Here is a 16,443-nt window from a genome sequence, read left to right on the forward strand (position 1 = left end):
TTATCTTCATATTTGCTCTTTACTTTATCCTCAACTTCCATTATACACACATACAAACACACGGAGAAAAAAACAAGCAAAAAAACAAAAACAAAAAACACTTTCCTACACAATTCTGCCCCCACCCCAGCCAGATTCCATATGACAGAGATTTATCTGGGGTTTTTTTTCTTTCTTTCTTTTTTTTTTTTTTAGCATCACCATGAGAATTCTGTGTTTGTCTGTTCTTGGCATCATCTCATCATCTTGACATTCAAATGAAAGGCCCAGCTGACCTGACTGTCGGCAAGATTGGGTGAAAAGAAAAAGGTCCATCTTTGCTTTTCTTCTTTCAGCCCTGCTGCCTCTCTCCCTTCTTTCTCCCTCCTGATCAGCTCTAGACAAGAGGCAGGCCTGACTCTTAGCTTCTGAAGCTATACTAACCTATATAGTGAGCACAAGCTCCCCAGATCTGTGGTGCATAAACAACCAATGTGGACTCTGAAAAGGAAGCAGAAGAGAGGGAAGAGATCACATAGGTAAAACTCTTCTCTCCATCACTGGCAGGTACTCTCCCTCTTCCTTTCCTTTTGTCTCCAACACGCAGCAGTCTCCAGCAAAGCGATCTTTCACGTTACAAGTGAAAGGAACTGCTGAAGGAAGAAAGAAATGTTAGGAGACCTTGAGACCAATTATCCCAGCAACTGTGGCTGTGTAATACTGGGTGAGTCACTCTTCTTCAGGAAATTGAAAGAATGTCAAATATGCCAAAGTTACTGAGGATGGCTGCAGAGCAGAAGGCAGATCCTGAGTAATTTCAAGTTCCCTCCCTCTCTCTTTCTCACAGAAGCACACAAATCAGATCTAATGACGGCTGAGGCGGAAGGGATGGTCAGGGAGAGGGAGTATCCTAAAATGTAGTTTCAAGGGGGTGTGTGAAATCTACCTAGCCACGAGTTTGATATAGTCATGATTTAATTATCTTCAACTAAAGATTTCTCTGATGAACTTAAAATAAGCTACAAAGGTGAACTATTTATCCCCATCAATCAGTGGAAGAAATTATGTGGAGAAGATTTTCTTCTGTGTTTCATAGTTCACATAATGAACATGGAGGATAATTCAATGGGAAAAGATCTTAATAACTTCTTCCTGTCATCTTGATGCCATGCCAGAATGAGGGACATCAAAAAACAAATTGTTTATAAGCATCCAAAGATCTGTGAAATTCCCCAAGGGGCATAATAAACACCCCTTATTAAATAAACTGCAATGAGCAAAGAGGGTGAGGACAATAAAGGAAAGGACGGAGAGAGCATGGGATTAAGAAAGTAGGGAACAAGCAGCTTGAAGAGCCTGCTCGCACATATGGACCTCAGCTCGAAGCAGAAGGACCACCAAAGCCTTGAGAATACCCCTGTGTATTAGTGTGCTCAGGTTGTCATGACACAAGAACACAGTCTGGGCAGTTTAAGCAGCAGAAATTGATTTTCTCATGGTTCTGAGGCTGGAAGTCCAAGGTCAAGGTGCCCATGGGTTTGGTTTCTCCGGAGGCCTCTCCCCTTGGCTTGCAGATGATGGCCTTCTTTCTGTGTCCTCACATGGTCTTGCCTCTGTGCAGGCACATCCCTGGTGTCACTTTGTCCAAATTTCTTCTTCTGATAAGGATACCAGTCAGACTGGATTAGGGCCCACCTTAACGGCCTCCTTTTAACCTAATCACCCCCTTTAAATTCTGAGGTACTGGGGGTTAGGGTTTCAACATGAATTTTGAAGGGACACAATTTAGCCCATAACTCTTCCTGCAAGTTGGCAGAATCTAGTTAATAGGATTTAGCTATTCCTTTTCTAGAAAATAATATATCCTAGGAAAATAAGTAGCATATACACCAAAACATTTTAAATAAGGATGCTTATGGCAACACTGATTGAAATAGCAAAAATAGTAAATAACCTAATTGTCCATTTATAGGAGATTTGTATCATAAATTGCAGTCTAACCACGCAAATGGAAAACTAGGTCTGGAAAGGTGTCTGAGATACTACATCAAAAACTCAAGTAACAGAACACTGTCATGTTTAGAAATTATATATTTGTGTAGGCCTAGAAAAGGTCTGAAAGGATATACATCAAACTCTTAACAGTAGTTACCTCTACGGTATGGGCTTTGGAGTAGGGCCTTTTACTTTTTATTTGTACACTTACATAATTTGAATTTTTGCAACAGATTGCTTTTGTAACTAAATATGAAACTATTAATTTTTAAATTATTTCCTAAAGAACATGGGGTAGACAGGTTAAAAGCCTACAAATTCTGACAAATACTGTAGCACACAATAAAAACTACCTAGATTGAGCATCTACTACCTCTTCATTCAACAAGTATTTTTAAGCCCCCATGCCCCAGGCATTGTTGGGTATTTTATATATATATATATTTTATATATATATATATATATATATAAAAAACAGCTGATCCTCACAAAAAACTTCTCGAAGCAAGTTTTACCACTTTGATTTTATCATAGCAGAAAGCAAGACTCAGCAAAGTCAAGTACAGTTAATAAGCAACAAAGTCAAGTCTTTGGTCTACTTTACCATGTTGCCTTATGAAACTACTTTCTTCTGTTGTATGTACAGGATATAGAAAATTGTCATCCAGCTTAATGTTACCTTATCACATTTACAGGTCATAACTAGAAATATATTCTTTCAGCAAATGAACTACCACCTTTAAATCTGTATCTATTTAGCTGTTTATCTATCTATCTGTCTGTCTAACTATCTATCTATCTATCCATTCATCCATCCATATTTCTTAGGCACTAATCAAAAATATTCGCCAGAATGTTTTTGAACTTACAAGTGATTTTGAGAAGCAGAGGGAAATTCTATGATCTTGGGCTCTGATTAACGATGATTGGGGAGGGGTGGGGGAGTACCAGGAGAGCCGCTCTTGTTTACTCTGTTTATTGTAGGGGAGGGCAGTACTGGTATTTGGAATACTAATAAAGCAGTGTCTGGGTCTATAACTACAGTTATCAAGAGAAAGAGGCTTTGATGGGTTATGCCCACTGATTACCGTCTCTGTGAGAAACACACACATACATATTGTTCCCTGTGAAAATGAGGACTTTGTACAGATAGGCTGGTACAGTGGTATGAAAAGTACTTCAAGAGAATCTCTGGAGCAGCAGGACTCTTAATCATCCCACCCCCTGAAATTTTCTCCTTTCCCTTCAGATAGCAATAGGATCAATTTGACCTACTTACAAGTGACCAACCACCTACTTACAACTGTGATTTCAGGTAATTCAGTGTATCTTCCAAGTCATTCCTAGCTCCTGCCTCTGATGCCAGCGTCATTCCTCTGAGTGGCCGGTTCTTTGTTCAAAAGCAGGAGGTCCCCAAAGCACAATCTTTTCATCTGTCATCAGACGTGTATTACTCAGTGTGAATGGAGGTGAAGACCAAAGGACATTAGGCCCCTCCTCAGGGACTGGGGAAGAAACAGGTAAAATTGGGGAAGCTGGGGGCATGAAGACAAATTTGCCAAATTCACTATGTTGCCTAGCACACAATCTGGGAATAATGAGAACCCCGTCAGTCAGGAGTCACTGGGAGTTCATTTTACCCACTAGTGAGGGGAGTGTGGAAACAGCTGCCTGATGCCCCCCGTGAGCAAAGCCGTTTATAGTCAAAGGCCTTCCTAGCTATCACCACTGGGTGAGCCTGACAAGCCTTTGTCTCGGTCCCTGGAGATACCGGGGAGAGACAAAGAGTACAGGCTTTGCATTCAGAATAGACTGAGGTTCAAATACAACTCATCCACCTACTGGCCATCTGACCTTGGGCAAATCAACCTGTTTCACTGGGCTGTCATCAGGATGAAATGACATTATGTAAGTAAAGAGCTTTGTACAGTGCCTGCTACACAATCAATCCTTTCTGAGTCCCTGCTGCGAATGCCACCAGGACCAAAGCCCAGCCTTGAACTTAAGCCCAGTCAGCTCTGAGTACTAACTCATTGCCCAGATCCTGACGAATTCTTTCTCTAGGCTTGCACCATTTTCTATCCTTTCCAGCATCAGGATGAAGCTTCAAACATGTACCCTGTCTGCCTTACACCCACCAGTTATACTCCATGGATGGCAGTGCCAGCTTCAGTCAGCCTAGAGTCTGCTCTGGTCCCCCTCAGACCTGGTGATTTAGACCAGTGGTTCTCAACCCTTCCTGGACCTAAACCTCTCTGTGTGCAGAGCCTAGGGATACGCATTTTTAAAAAAGCTCCTCTTCCCTCACTGCAAGAGCCATCTCACTAATCTTTACTCATTCTTCCTTCCATGCAGAAGCTCCTAACATGATCTGTAACCAAGACTGGAGCATCTACTTTGCAGACAGTAGGTGCTTAATAAATGTTTATGGAGCAAATGAAAGTTTTCTGTTGGGTGTTATTTTTTTCCTTACAAAGATATTTAGCCATGGGACTGTAAAATACTGTTAAAATAATGGCAAAGACTAGATGTCCAGTAAAGATTGGTTTATGAATGATTAAAGCCTGTTTTCTTTTGGGATGGATTTGGGGAGGGTGACTATTTGGGAGAATGCCTGTGAGTACAGAAGTTCCATGGAAGTAAACAAAATGACAGCACATGGAAGAGTTTTATGAAGCATGAAGGAATATGTGAAATAATAATGATGTTATACCATCCAGATCTTAGGTTAATACATTCTAATTTGTTCTGGAGAAAAGGGAACTGGGTAAGCCATTTCTCACAGGTTGCAGTCTATGTCAGCAGGAAGGAGAAAAGGGACAAAAAGGTCTCATTGCTATACAAGCACAATAAAAGGATTTATCTCCCTTTTTTCCTTTTATAAAACTTTTCATTATGGAAAATTTCAAACATATATAAAGTAGAGAGAAGAGTATAATAAATCTTCATATCCGTCACACAGCTTTAACAAGTATTACCATTTTGTTTTTACTTGGACCAACCTACTTGATGCAAAATAGGGCTTCTGAGTTTACTTTAAAGATTGTTTGAGAAGAACGTGTAAATAAATGCTTTAGGACTAGGTCAACATTCTTTGGGAAGATTTAGCGGTAACATATACTCCCAGAGCCCATTTACATATATTTTTCAGCATCTGGCTAACAATTCCTCTTTGAGTGGGATGATTACAACATCCCAAACTGCACAATCTCCTGATGAGTGTATATAATAGAGTCACTGTACTTGTCTCTAAAAAAACAACTTATTTATTTTTAGAACTTTAGAAAATTGTGGCTGTGTCCCCATCTGGACTACAAAGGACCAGTGAGCCCAGTTTACTATGGTTCCTGCGTTTGATGGCTACCGACGTGCCACCACCAAGCTAGTTTTATGACAATTCAGAGGGAGACTAGGCAAGAGAGGCTGCAGGTCTGGGTTCACTGACTGTAGAGTCTCTGAATGTAAAAATTTATACTCTAAGGCAAAACATTAGGGAGTCATTAGCAATTTTATGTTGTATATGAGCAGTTTCTTGGGAATCACTATTGTTTACTTGGTTCAACCATTTACGTATTTTATTTAAGTTCAGTTTATTTACTTAAGTATGGTGATGTTACAAGGTTTAGCTTTTTACTTTTTTTTCTTTCTTCTAAGTAATCACTTTGTATTTTCTATTTTGGGTTTTTTTTTAATTGAAGTATAGTTGGTTTACAATGTTATGTTAATTTCTGGTATATAGCATAGTGACTCAGTTATACATATATATATATTCCTTTTCATATTCTTTTTTATTATAGGCTATTATAAGGTATTGAATATAGTTCCCTGTACTACACAGTAGGACTTTGTTGTCTATCTATTTTATATATAGTAGTTAGTATCTGCAAATCCTGAACTCTCAATTTATCCTTCCAGCCCCTCCCTTCCCCCGGTAACAAGTTTGTTTTTTATGTCTGTGAGTCTGTTTCTGTTTTGTAAATAAGGTCATTTGTGTCATTTTTTAAAATTCAACATATAAGTGATATCATATGGTATTTTCCTTTCTCTTTCTGGCTTCCTTCACTTAGAATGACAATCTCCAGGTCCATCCATGTTGTTGCAAATGGCATTATTTCATTCTTTTTTATGGCTGAGTAGTATTCCATTGTTGTACTATCTATTTTTAGTACAAAGTCATCATCAGGTGCTAAGTTGTACTCTTTGACAGTGATTACTAAAATATTAATATTAATGAAACCATTGCTTGAGACGAATCTACCATATCATGCTTATTGAATAGAGTTTCATGTTAAGCACATGGCTCAAGATGTATTTGTGGAGTGAACAAGGTTAAATATCTTCCTTCCAAGTATTTTTCTAACTGCTCATGTGTTTTAATACCACATTAATGTGTTTTTAGTCATATAAAAAAATCTCACCTATAACCAGTGTATTCGTCTTTGGGATTCAAAATCTGTGTTCATAATCTTTCTAACTCTACGGCCTATTAATTCCTTTACCTTGAATTCTGTGACTCCATCTCATTCTGCCTCAGATCTTCCTTAATGTAGCCGCACCTTAGCTCCATCCATAATGTCTCCACAACTGATTCTCAACCTTGAAACATTTCCTCTGACTGTTACCTCTCCCTATCTGTCTGTCTCTCCTGTTACCTCACTTTTTCTGATCCACTCTTCACATTTTGTCTGCTTCCATTGGCCAGCCTTCCTGGACCCTCAGGACGTCACAAGTCACCTGCCTTAGGAACCTCAGGGACAGCTCTGCCCACTGTGCTTGCACCTGCCTCCTAATAACTTACCTCACTTGTCTTGTGTCACAACCGTCCATCCTGCTGATCTCCAGCCTGGTTAAGCCAACCATCTGCTTATTCTTGTCCCTCTTTCAGGTGGCTGACCATTTCTAGAGAAAGTAGATCAAACCAGTTTGATTGGACGCTCTAAAATGTATTTTTTTCCAATTTGTCTGGGAACTCAACAACACTGGGGATTTTCTTACTTGTCATCAATTCACCCTTAAAATACACATAGCTGTTCCAATCTTCTGCACTCCTTTTAAACTTCTGTGCCTACTTCCACCCTATTTTGTTACCTACTTTACGGGAAGCTGGAGATCATCTGATGTGAATACTATATACATTTCATTCTGTCCAAATTATCACCCATTCCCTTTGTCTCCTTTCAGTTTCTGAAGGCTTTTCCTGATTTCCTTCTAAGGCTCATGTTTCCATCTCTCCTTTTCTCTCCTCCTTCTCTGGGTCCTTCTTGACTTTGATCCCCTTCCATTTTCTCCCCTTCCATTTTCTGTGCTTCTCTCCCTTGATACCTATGAAACTTTCTCTCCTTAATACCCTCCCTTTGATTCTAATTTATGTTCATGATGTTTCTGTCTCTCTTCTTCTTCTTCATCCACAAACTTCATCCACATTGATTTCTTCTCTCTCTTGATCTGCAGCACGATCAGCCTATGGAAAGTCCTGTAGCTGAAACCTCCTCATAAACCTTCTGCTCAAATTCCATTTTAGTAGAATTTGACAACATTGACCACCCTCTTCTCACTGGAACTCTCCTCTCCCCTGGAGCCCTCATTACATTCTTTCGGTTCTCCTGACTCATGGACTGCTTCTGTTTAGTTTTCTCCTGGGATTCCTAACCCTCCCCATGCCTCCCCACCCCTTAAAACAAGCTTTTTCAATATAAGCTTTCTGAAGATTCAGTGTTCAGTCTCTATTTTAAGTCTTGACAGTCCCTTGGTAATCTCATCCTAGTTTATAGCTTGATCTATCCAGATATCCCCTTCATAAGAATGTGAAGGTCTGTACCTTTAGCCCTTATCTGTCTTCCCCTAATCAGACCCTGTTAACTTTATGCTGAGCATCTTGCACTGATGAATTACAGACAGCTTAAACTCTGATCTAAATTAAACTCCTGCAGTTTTTGATCCTGGCTAATCAATCCAATAGGGTCTCTTTCCACCATTATCTTTTAAATCAGTCTCCTCTGTTCACTACCCTTCTTCAGAAACTCATTAATTCTTGCCTGGACCATTGCATAGCCTCCTCAATGGTCTCCTTACTTAAGTCTGTTTTTCCTCCATTTAGTGGAGTAATAGCAAGTCAACTTTGCTATTCACATGTTAAGTGCTTTTGCATTAAAAACACAGTCTTTTCCATTGTTTGGCTCATCTAATTGTCTTTCCTCACTAACATCTTAAATGTTGGCTTTTCTGAACGCTACCTCTGAAGTCCTCTTCCAAAGGTTCAGATCTTGGCATGTTACTTCGTGCTTAATTACTTTCCTTTCCTACTCATTGCTTTCTTTGATCAAAGCCCTCCATGATTTGGTCCAAACCATCACCTCTCCCTCAACTCTTGCATCCTGGTCTGTGGCAAGTCCTTCCAAATAGGCCCTGTGCTCAGCTGCCTTTTTAAAACTATTGCCTCTGTCACTTGCCCTTCCTTCCATATCTGCTTTTGCAAGTCTTCCTGGTCTTCAAAGCCTAATTCAAATCATTCTCCTCCAAAATGCTCTCTCTCCATCACCAGAGTCAGAACAAGAGTCTCCCTACATTGTTAAGTACTTGGTTGATATCTGGAACACAGAATTTACCACAATCAGTCTTGGCATCCATCTGTTTTTCTCCATTAGACCATACACTTAGAAGAGAGAGACGGACTAATTTATTTCTGTATCTAGCCTAATGAATATAAAGTGCTCCCAGAATGGGTGCTTTATTGTTTACTGAATTGTTGAATTCTATAGCAAGAGTTGCCTTGACTTAATTTATAGAATTCAGAATAAAATTTAGTTTATTTTAGGGAGCAAGATTTTCATGTTGTTTTCCTCAATGATTTGGTCTTTATTGTAATATAAATTTTCCATTCATAATAGAACCTCTACAGTTGGAATTATTCAATGGATAAAATTTCATGATACTTATAATATTCATCATATCAAAATAAGTCATTGACTAGTGTAACAAATAATAACGTGTTAAAAGGACGGCATAGTGCAGGTGAAAGAATATATGCAACTATCAAGGGAGTTTCTGATACAATGAAGAGAAATAATATATGTGAAGTGCTTACTTATTTTCTGGTATAGACCAGTGCTCGGTTAACTGTTACTTAATACTATTAAACAGCAAGTTAAGTGGTTAGAAAAAATAATTGCCTTTTTCCCATATAGTCTACATAGTTTTCTGTAACAGCTGATATTAATTTTGAACTGCATTCAATTTTAAGTCAGTCAGATAGTCTTTTTACGATAATTTCAAAAGCAAGTGGCAAAGAATAAGGCATGTGAGGAGATCGCATGATGTAATTAACCACGTGCACTATTGATGAGGACTTGGCCTCCCTCTGTACCACTTGATATTCAGTGAAATAAATAATGGTGATAATTGTCACATTCCTAACAAAGACATCTGCTAAACCAGGCTACTCAAGCAAAGCTGTTTGCTACTGACAGCTTGCTTAACATGTGAATGTTGCCATTAAGAAAAAATAGAGTTTCTGTATTTATCACATTACCTAATATGTTGTGTTGGCAATGCTTCATCTGGGAGCCAAAAGAAGTATAGTTGATAATTAAATCCAACATTCAAACTTCTATATTTGCTTAAGGGACAAAGAAAAATCTTTATTTTTGTTGTTGTTTTAACGTAAATGCAATGTATCTACACTATAAAAATTAAAAATCCAACAGTTAAGAATGGTACCAACTGAAGGGTAAAAGTTTCCATTCTCCCTACCCTCATTCCTCCTCTCTAGAGATTACCTTTTGAATCGCACACCATGTAAAAACTGCACTAAACAATAAAAATCAACCAGTTCTGCTCTATTTTATATGACCTTGAATTTCAAAAAATCCCAACATTGCTTGATGCCCAATGACAAATCATTACATCTTTTGATTTTTTTCTCTATTTGTCAACTATTATCATAATAAAACCCTCCTTTTCAAAGTGATATTCCAAAGGACCCAGAAGAATGAAAGCTTTACTCTCTATTCCCTCATCTAATGATTGGTTAGTAAGAAGTATCTGAAGCAGGGTCACCCTTAGACCAGGTTGAGAAAGATCCCTGACTCTGGGCCCCAAGCTTCTCAGGATCCCCTCCTTTGGCCATATCCCTGCCCATAAAGTGAGGTGTCTGTGTCGCCAAGGTCACACATCTACCCGGAACCTGTGTGTCCTCTACAAGACCATATTTGGAGTAACCTGGACCAAGGAATCTCAAGCTCACAGGGTCCAAGTGACTTCCTTGGCTTCGTCCCCACCTCTGTCCTCACGAGGATGGGGAGGCCACGGGCTGGAGGCTCTCCTCCTCCTTCCTGCTGTTTTTTGGTATGGAACACTGTCTGAGAAATCTAAATTCAAGCCTAATCTTTTAGGTCATTATGAAGATGTCAAAGTAGGAGGATTTAACTTTCTGTTTAACAATTTACTAGCTTGAGTTATAACTTTAAAATATTTAGCTATATGGGATGTTGACTCCATATGTACTTTTGACCCGCACCTCCTCAAGTGTTAGGAAGCAGCCCTGATTTGAAGATAATGTCATTCTGAAGCTCATATAATTAACTGCCTTTCCACTTGAATTGTGTTTCTAACAGCTCTTTGAAATAAAGGTAAAATGAATCTTACTTTTCAAATCACTAAGTTTTTTTTTTCTAAATGAGAAGCTTTGAATTTCAAATTATTCCATCCCTCTAATATATCTAATGTGAAATATTCAGTGAAGGAATATCTCACTAGAGGTAGGACAGAACTTGACTTTGTTAATCTTTTTTGAAAATAACAAGCTTTTGTTAGCTTGTTCTTCATTTCAAATGGTTTTTTATGGTTCTGCCATTCTTTCTTCACACTTCCTTTTTGTCCTACCCATAAATTATCTCTCTTTCAATCAATAATAAGAATTTTTCAAAACAGAAAATTTTACTTAGACCTACCCTCACTTTACAGAAAAAGAAACTGAGGAGACTAGGGAAGCGTAGCAGAATCTTTTCGTCAGAGCGATTTCCGTGTTTTGGTTCACGTGAGCTTAGAAGGCTCAAATCAGTTCGATTTCCATTTTGTACTTATTTTTAAATTAATCTGTAGAAATGCAGAGGGTAGAAATATTCATCATTTGGGGAAGACGATTATTTCTCAACAAAAATCACATTTTACCCAGGGGTCCAACTCATTGCTTATTCATAGAGGGTCCTATAGGCAGGAGTTAACAAAATTACTTAAATAGATATTTCACTCACATAGTTAATAAGTGTGTGTGTGTGTGTATTTTTTTTTTCTTCTTCCCTCCTGTCCTCCACCCACCCTGTTCTTCCCAGTCCTCCCCTGACAGACAACCACTGGATTGTGTGTGATGCTTGGTCTCTGTAGGCAAATACAAGTGCTTATACAGCTGCTCTTTTCACTTTACAACCTTGCAGATCTTTCCTTATCAGTTCAGAAAGAGCATCCTTTCTCAAATTTGCATAGAATTATCTCATCATTTGGCTATCCTATAATTTATTTTTGTTAATAACTTTCATTCCTTAAGAATAGTTTTATATTTACCAAAAATTGTGAAGATAGTACAAAGAATTCCCATATACCTGTTTTCCCCTATTGTTAACATTTTACTTTAGCATGGTATATTTGCTACAATTATTGAACTAGTATTGATACATCATGATTAACGTAAGCCTATACTTTGTTCAGATTTCCTTAGTTTTATTGTTTTCTGTTCCAGGAGCTCATGTTACATTCACTCATCGTGCCTCCTTAGGCTCCTCTTGGCCATGACAGTTTCTTAGACTTTCCTTGGTCGTTGTTGAACTTAACAGTGAAGTATTTTATAAAATGTCTCTCAGTTGAGATTTATATAATTTATTTTTGTACAAATATATCTTGTACGAAAGGTCTTTTCATGATTGCTTCCCCCCCTCCAATTATTTGCTATTACAAACAATGCTGCAGTGGTAACAGTGCACATCAGCCATGTCACATGTTGCTGGTATAAACGATTAACTCCCAGGAGTGGCACTGGCAGGTTAAAGGATAAATACATTTGTAATTTTGACACTATTGCCAGATTGCCTTCCATAGGGACTGTGTCAGTTTATACCACATATATAAGAGAGCCTGTTTTCTGACAGCAATGCCAACAGAGTGTGTTGTAAAATGTTTGGATTTTTGCCTGTCTGATAGGAGGCAAAACTCCTATCTGGTATCTGTATGTGGTTTTAGAGTTTTAGTAACATTTATTATAAATGGGGATGATGTATTTTATACATATTATTGCTTATTATAATAGATTATTTTCTTCCATTATATTTCTTAAGTGTTTTTTAATGTACATAAAAGCTATTGATTTCCGCATAATAATTTCATAAGGTAGAGGTTATTTCAGCTCAGTATCTCAGGGATGCTTGCCATGCATCCCTTAGTCAGGTCTTGCACTCACATATTGAATTCTGTTCTCAAATGCAATCGTTGTTAACGAGCTGGTTTCTATTACATACTCAAAAGAAACTGCTATTACCCATCTCAAGAGATGCCCGAGGAAGGTTACATTTCTGGCTTTTAGTAAGAATATTGTTCTGTAGTGTGTTTCCTTTGTCACCTTAGCACTACTCACACTATCAGTAAGCCACAAAAATATGGTAGTAACATTTCCAATGGAGACATCTATCCAGGTTTTAGCATTCATTCTACAAAGGAAGAGGGATATATTATAATTGCTCTAGGAAGCAAATTAATTCTGAGATTTTTTTTTTGAAGGAAAGGATTGAGATTTACTTCTCATCTTCATGGAAGACATTCATATGTGTTTGGGAAGATTTTATGAATGAACCAAGAATAAGCTTTTCAAACACAGGTGAGGACAAAATCACGTTTTCAAGGATGGAAGAAAATCATACAGTTCTTTTCTCTCCCTCTAACTTCTATAATTTTCTTAATTCAACAGTTTATTATGGGCCTACCATCTTGTGAGACATAAATATGCTATGACATACTCCCTAGTGCCCCATATAATTATAACTTATGTGAGGGAGACTTGGAAAAAATAATGATAAATTCATGTTGTAAGTGCTATTAAAGAGGTGTGCACTAAGGAGTGTTACAGAAACTACAAACACTCCTGTCAGGGATTAGTGATAGGATGAGAGGTAAGCAAGAGGAGGTAGAAGATTGCAGAAGAGAAGAGATGACATTTAAGGCATGAGGAGGATCAAAAGAGACTGAGCTATCTAATCTCACGTGAGCCCTGACTTGATTAGTCCCTGTACAACAGAGTCATCTTCCCTAAGGAATGGCACCTTACCTCGGTCGTTCGTGTGCTGATTTTAGATGGCAAACTGGTGTGACTTTAAAATCAATTTACTCAGAAAATTATTCTCTTTGACATTCTCATTGAAACCTGATTAAATCAAGAAGAAAGTCTGTAATCCTTTTTCATATCTTCTAACGTTTGCATGATTTTATTTGTTCCTTTTTTTCTTGCATTACTTTTTAATTTTTAAATTTTCATCTTTTTTTTTTTTGAGGGAGAGATATTTATTTATTTATTATTATTTATTTATTTATTTATTTATTTATTTATGGGAGTCCTGGGGATTGAACCCAGGACCTTGTGCATGTTAGGCATGCACTCTACCACTAAGCTATACCCTGCCCCCTACTTTTTAAATATAGACATATTAGGCCTCAGGTTCAGAGCATTCAGGGAGCAACAGAATTTAAAAATACCTGTATTATTTTCATTGTATTCATTTTGAAGATTACTTTTTATTTCTGGAAAATCAGGCTGACTTTCCATTTACAGTTATGATATAAAGTTTTAAATTCATTCATTCAATAAATGTTTATTGAGTACCTTCAATGTACCATTACCTATTCAATGAACTTGTGGTACATCAGTGGATAAAACAAAAATCCCTCTCCTGAGGACCTTATGACATAGCTTATTGTTTTGTTTAATTGTTTTTAAAGTTTAAAAATAAACTGGATCAACTTTAAAGAAGCCAGTAAGTAAGGATACAGGTGATAGCAGTCTTGGGTAAAGAAGGGAGGAAAAAACAGAGGAGAAGAACACGTATCTGCATCAAACTGCCTAAGGATGCATCCTGGTTCAGTCACCATTAGTTCTGTGATGTTGAGTTAATTACCTCATTGTGCCTCTATTTCCTCCCCTGTAAAATAGTGTGAGGAATCAGGAAATGTGGGGCAGATTAAGCCTGGCATAATATCTAATAATGACAAATAACAGTAAGTAACCCACAGAGTTTATCTGGGTTGCCTTGTTTTTCCTGTTGTCCTTTTCACGATCCCATCCAGGACCTCACATTGCATTTAATTGTCAGCTCTGTTTGACTCCAACAATGTCGACCATCCCTCAGTTTCTCCTTGTCTTTCATGACTTGGACGCTTTTGAAGAATATTAGTCAGGTTTTTATGGAATTTTCTATTTTCTCATGACTAAACTGAGTTTGTGCATTTGTGACCAGAATTCACAGAAGTGATGTGCTCTTCTCAGGGCATCATAATCCAGTTCACAATGTTGGTATCTTATTACTAACGATGCTAACTCCCATGACTTGGTTAAGGTGCTATTTGCCAGGTTTCTCCACTGTAAAGTTACTACTTTTATGTTTATAAATAATTAATAAATGTGGGGGGGAGACACTTTGAGATTATGAAAGTATCCTGTTTCTAGTCCACCGGTTTTAGCATCCATTGATGAGTCTTGCCTGCACCAAATATTACTGTGGTGCTCTGTGTTCTGATTTCTATTTTCCTCATTTCTTCCACATTCAGTAATGGGAATTTTTATGTAAGATAGACTGTCTCTTCCCATCAGTCACCATGTGCAGATCTCACTGAATTTGTTTCTATTCCTTGAAGAAGTCAAGTTTGTTCTGATCTCAGGACCTTCGGCACTAGCTCTTGCCTCTGCCTTAGAATATTCTCCTGTATAGTCACTTATCTGGCTTCTCATTATTCAGGTCTCAGCGCAAGCAAGGCTTTGCTTGACGATCCTATTTAAAATGGTCCCCTACTATTCTGTTTTCCTCTACACATTACCCCTTCGTTCCCTTAACAGCACGTATTGCCCTTGAAGGTCTCTTGTTTATGTATTTATTGACTGGCTTCTCCGGCTGGAAGGTAAGCTGCTTGTTTGTCTTTCCCACTGCTGAATCCCTGCAATTACAACGGTGCCTCCTGCACTGAATGCACCTGATAAGTTTTCGCTGAATGAGCAAATTTATTCCTATCCCGAATCATCAGAAAAGTCTCCCTAGCCTTCTCTTCATAAAGGAATAGAGCCTAGAAATGAAACTACTTTCTTTTCTTTTCTCTTCTTTTTTTTTTTTTCTTTTTTGGTTTCTTTTTCGGCTGCTATAGGTTTTCTTTACTATAATTTGCATCAAAGGGCAATAAATCAAGTCTGTATTTTGATGACAGGCACTGGTATCAGCTCTCCTTTCCAGTGTCCCTAGTGTGGACTGTAAAATTGGGTGATGTGATAAGTCCACCTGTACTTTAAGGTGCTGTCATGTCTTTACTGCTGAGCCGTATTGCTCTGCCTTATGCTTTCTCTACAATGCTAATCTGGAAACATATGTTTAAACCATCAGTCCCCTCCTAGAATATAAAAGTAATCTCAAGGGCATTTTGTCACATTTCTATTTGTCATAAGTAGAATCATGAATAATTATTGACACTGTAGAATGTTCTTAAAATATGTGATCGATAGTGAATTCACCTTTGGCCTTTCACAGACAATGGAGATTCTTTTGTCAGGAGTGTCCCCTTGATTTGCACGGATTTCTCTAAGGAGTGGCTGGGTCCTGCGGAGGCTGCCCTGAGATAACACAGGCTTGAGATGCATAGCTCACTTAATTAATTTTCCTCTGGAAGTTACTTTAGATTTAAATTTTGCTAATAAAGTTATATTTTTCACATTTGAATCTATGCTGCATGTTTCTCTACAGCATCACAGAATTCAACAGCAACTCAAAAAAATTGTCCAAGGTTGATAGGTTTAATCTTTGGGTTAAAGACAAACATATATGCTTTTCTTCTTTCTGGCTGGGTCTAGCTCTCCAGCTAAGAAATAGAGCATATGTTTTACATTAGAGAATCTTATCAGGCTCAGAAGATGTACTCCCATTTCCTGTTCATACCACGCTTACAGGCTGTGGAGCTAAATTATAATCATAGCTGCTGTGCTATTTTTAAAATGCAGTTACAGTTTGAGCTCCTGGCTCCCATTTAGAGCCATGACCATACTGCCACTTTCTCCTCACAGGCACTGTTATAGTATTTGCGCAGCTGAAATAAGAGACATCTTTATGCTAACATCCTTCTGGAAACCAATAAACCTTGCTATTTTGATGGGAAGTTTATTTGGTAAATAAGATGTACAAAAAGTTTCTTTGAAAATTGAATACAGTGATTTGATGTCTATCTAAGTTGCATTCA

General features: G+C 37.9%; 1 long non-coding RNA gene across 8 annotated transcripts in view; it reads right to left on the reverse strand.

Moving 5' to 3' along the window:
- The window catches only part of LOC106730516, a 73,561-nt gene continuing 57,118 nt past the window's right edge, over positions 1-16,443 (reverse strand). For 2 of the 8 annotated variants that reach the window (XR_004321407.1, XR_004321401.1), the window contains 3 exons: positions 6,773-6,873; positions 3,276-3,479; positions 1-632 (listed from right to left, as the gene is read on the reverse strand). This is a non-coding gene — a long non-coding RNA (uncharacterized LOC106730516). The remainder of the gene's footprint in view (positions 633-3,275; positions 3,480-6,772; positions 6,874-16,443) is intronic. The other 6 variants (XR_004321403.1, XR_004321402.1, XR_004321408.1 and 3 more) reach the window with 6 other exon arrangements.

This window comes from Camelus ferus, chromosome 7 (assembly GCF_009834535.1).
Source record: "Camelus ferus isolate YT-003-E chromosome 7, BCGSAC_Cfer_1.0, whole genome shotgun sequence".
In the NCBI taxonomy this organism is placed as follows: Eukaryota; Metazoa; Chordata; class Mammalia; order Artiodactyla; family Camelidae; genus Camelus; species Camelus ferus.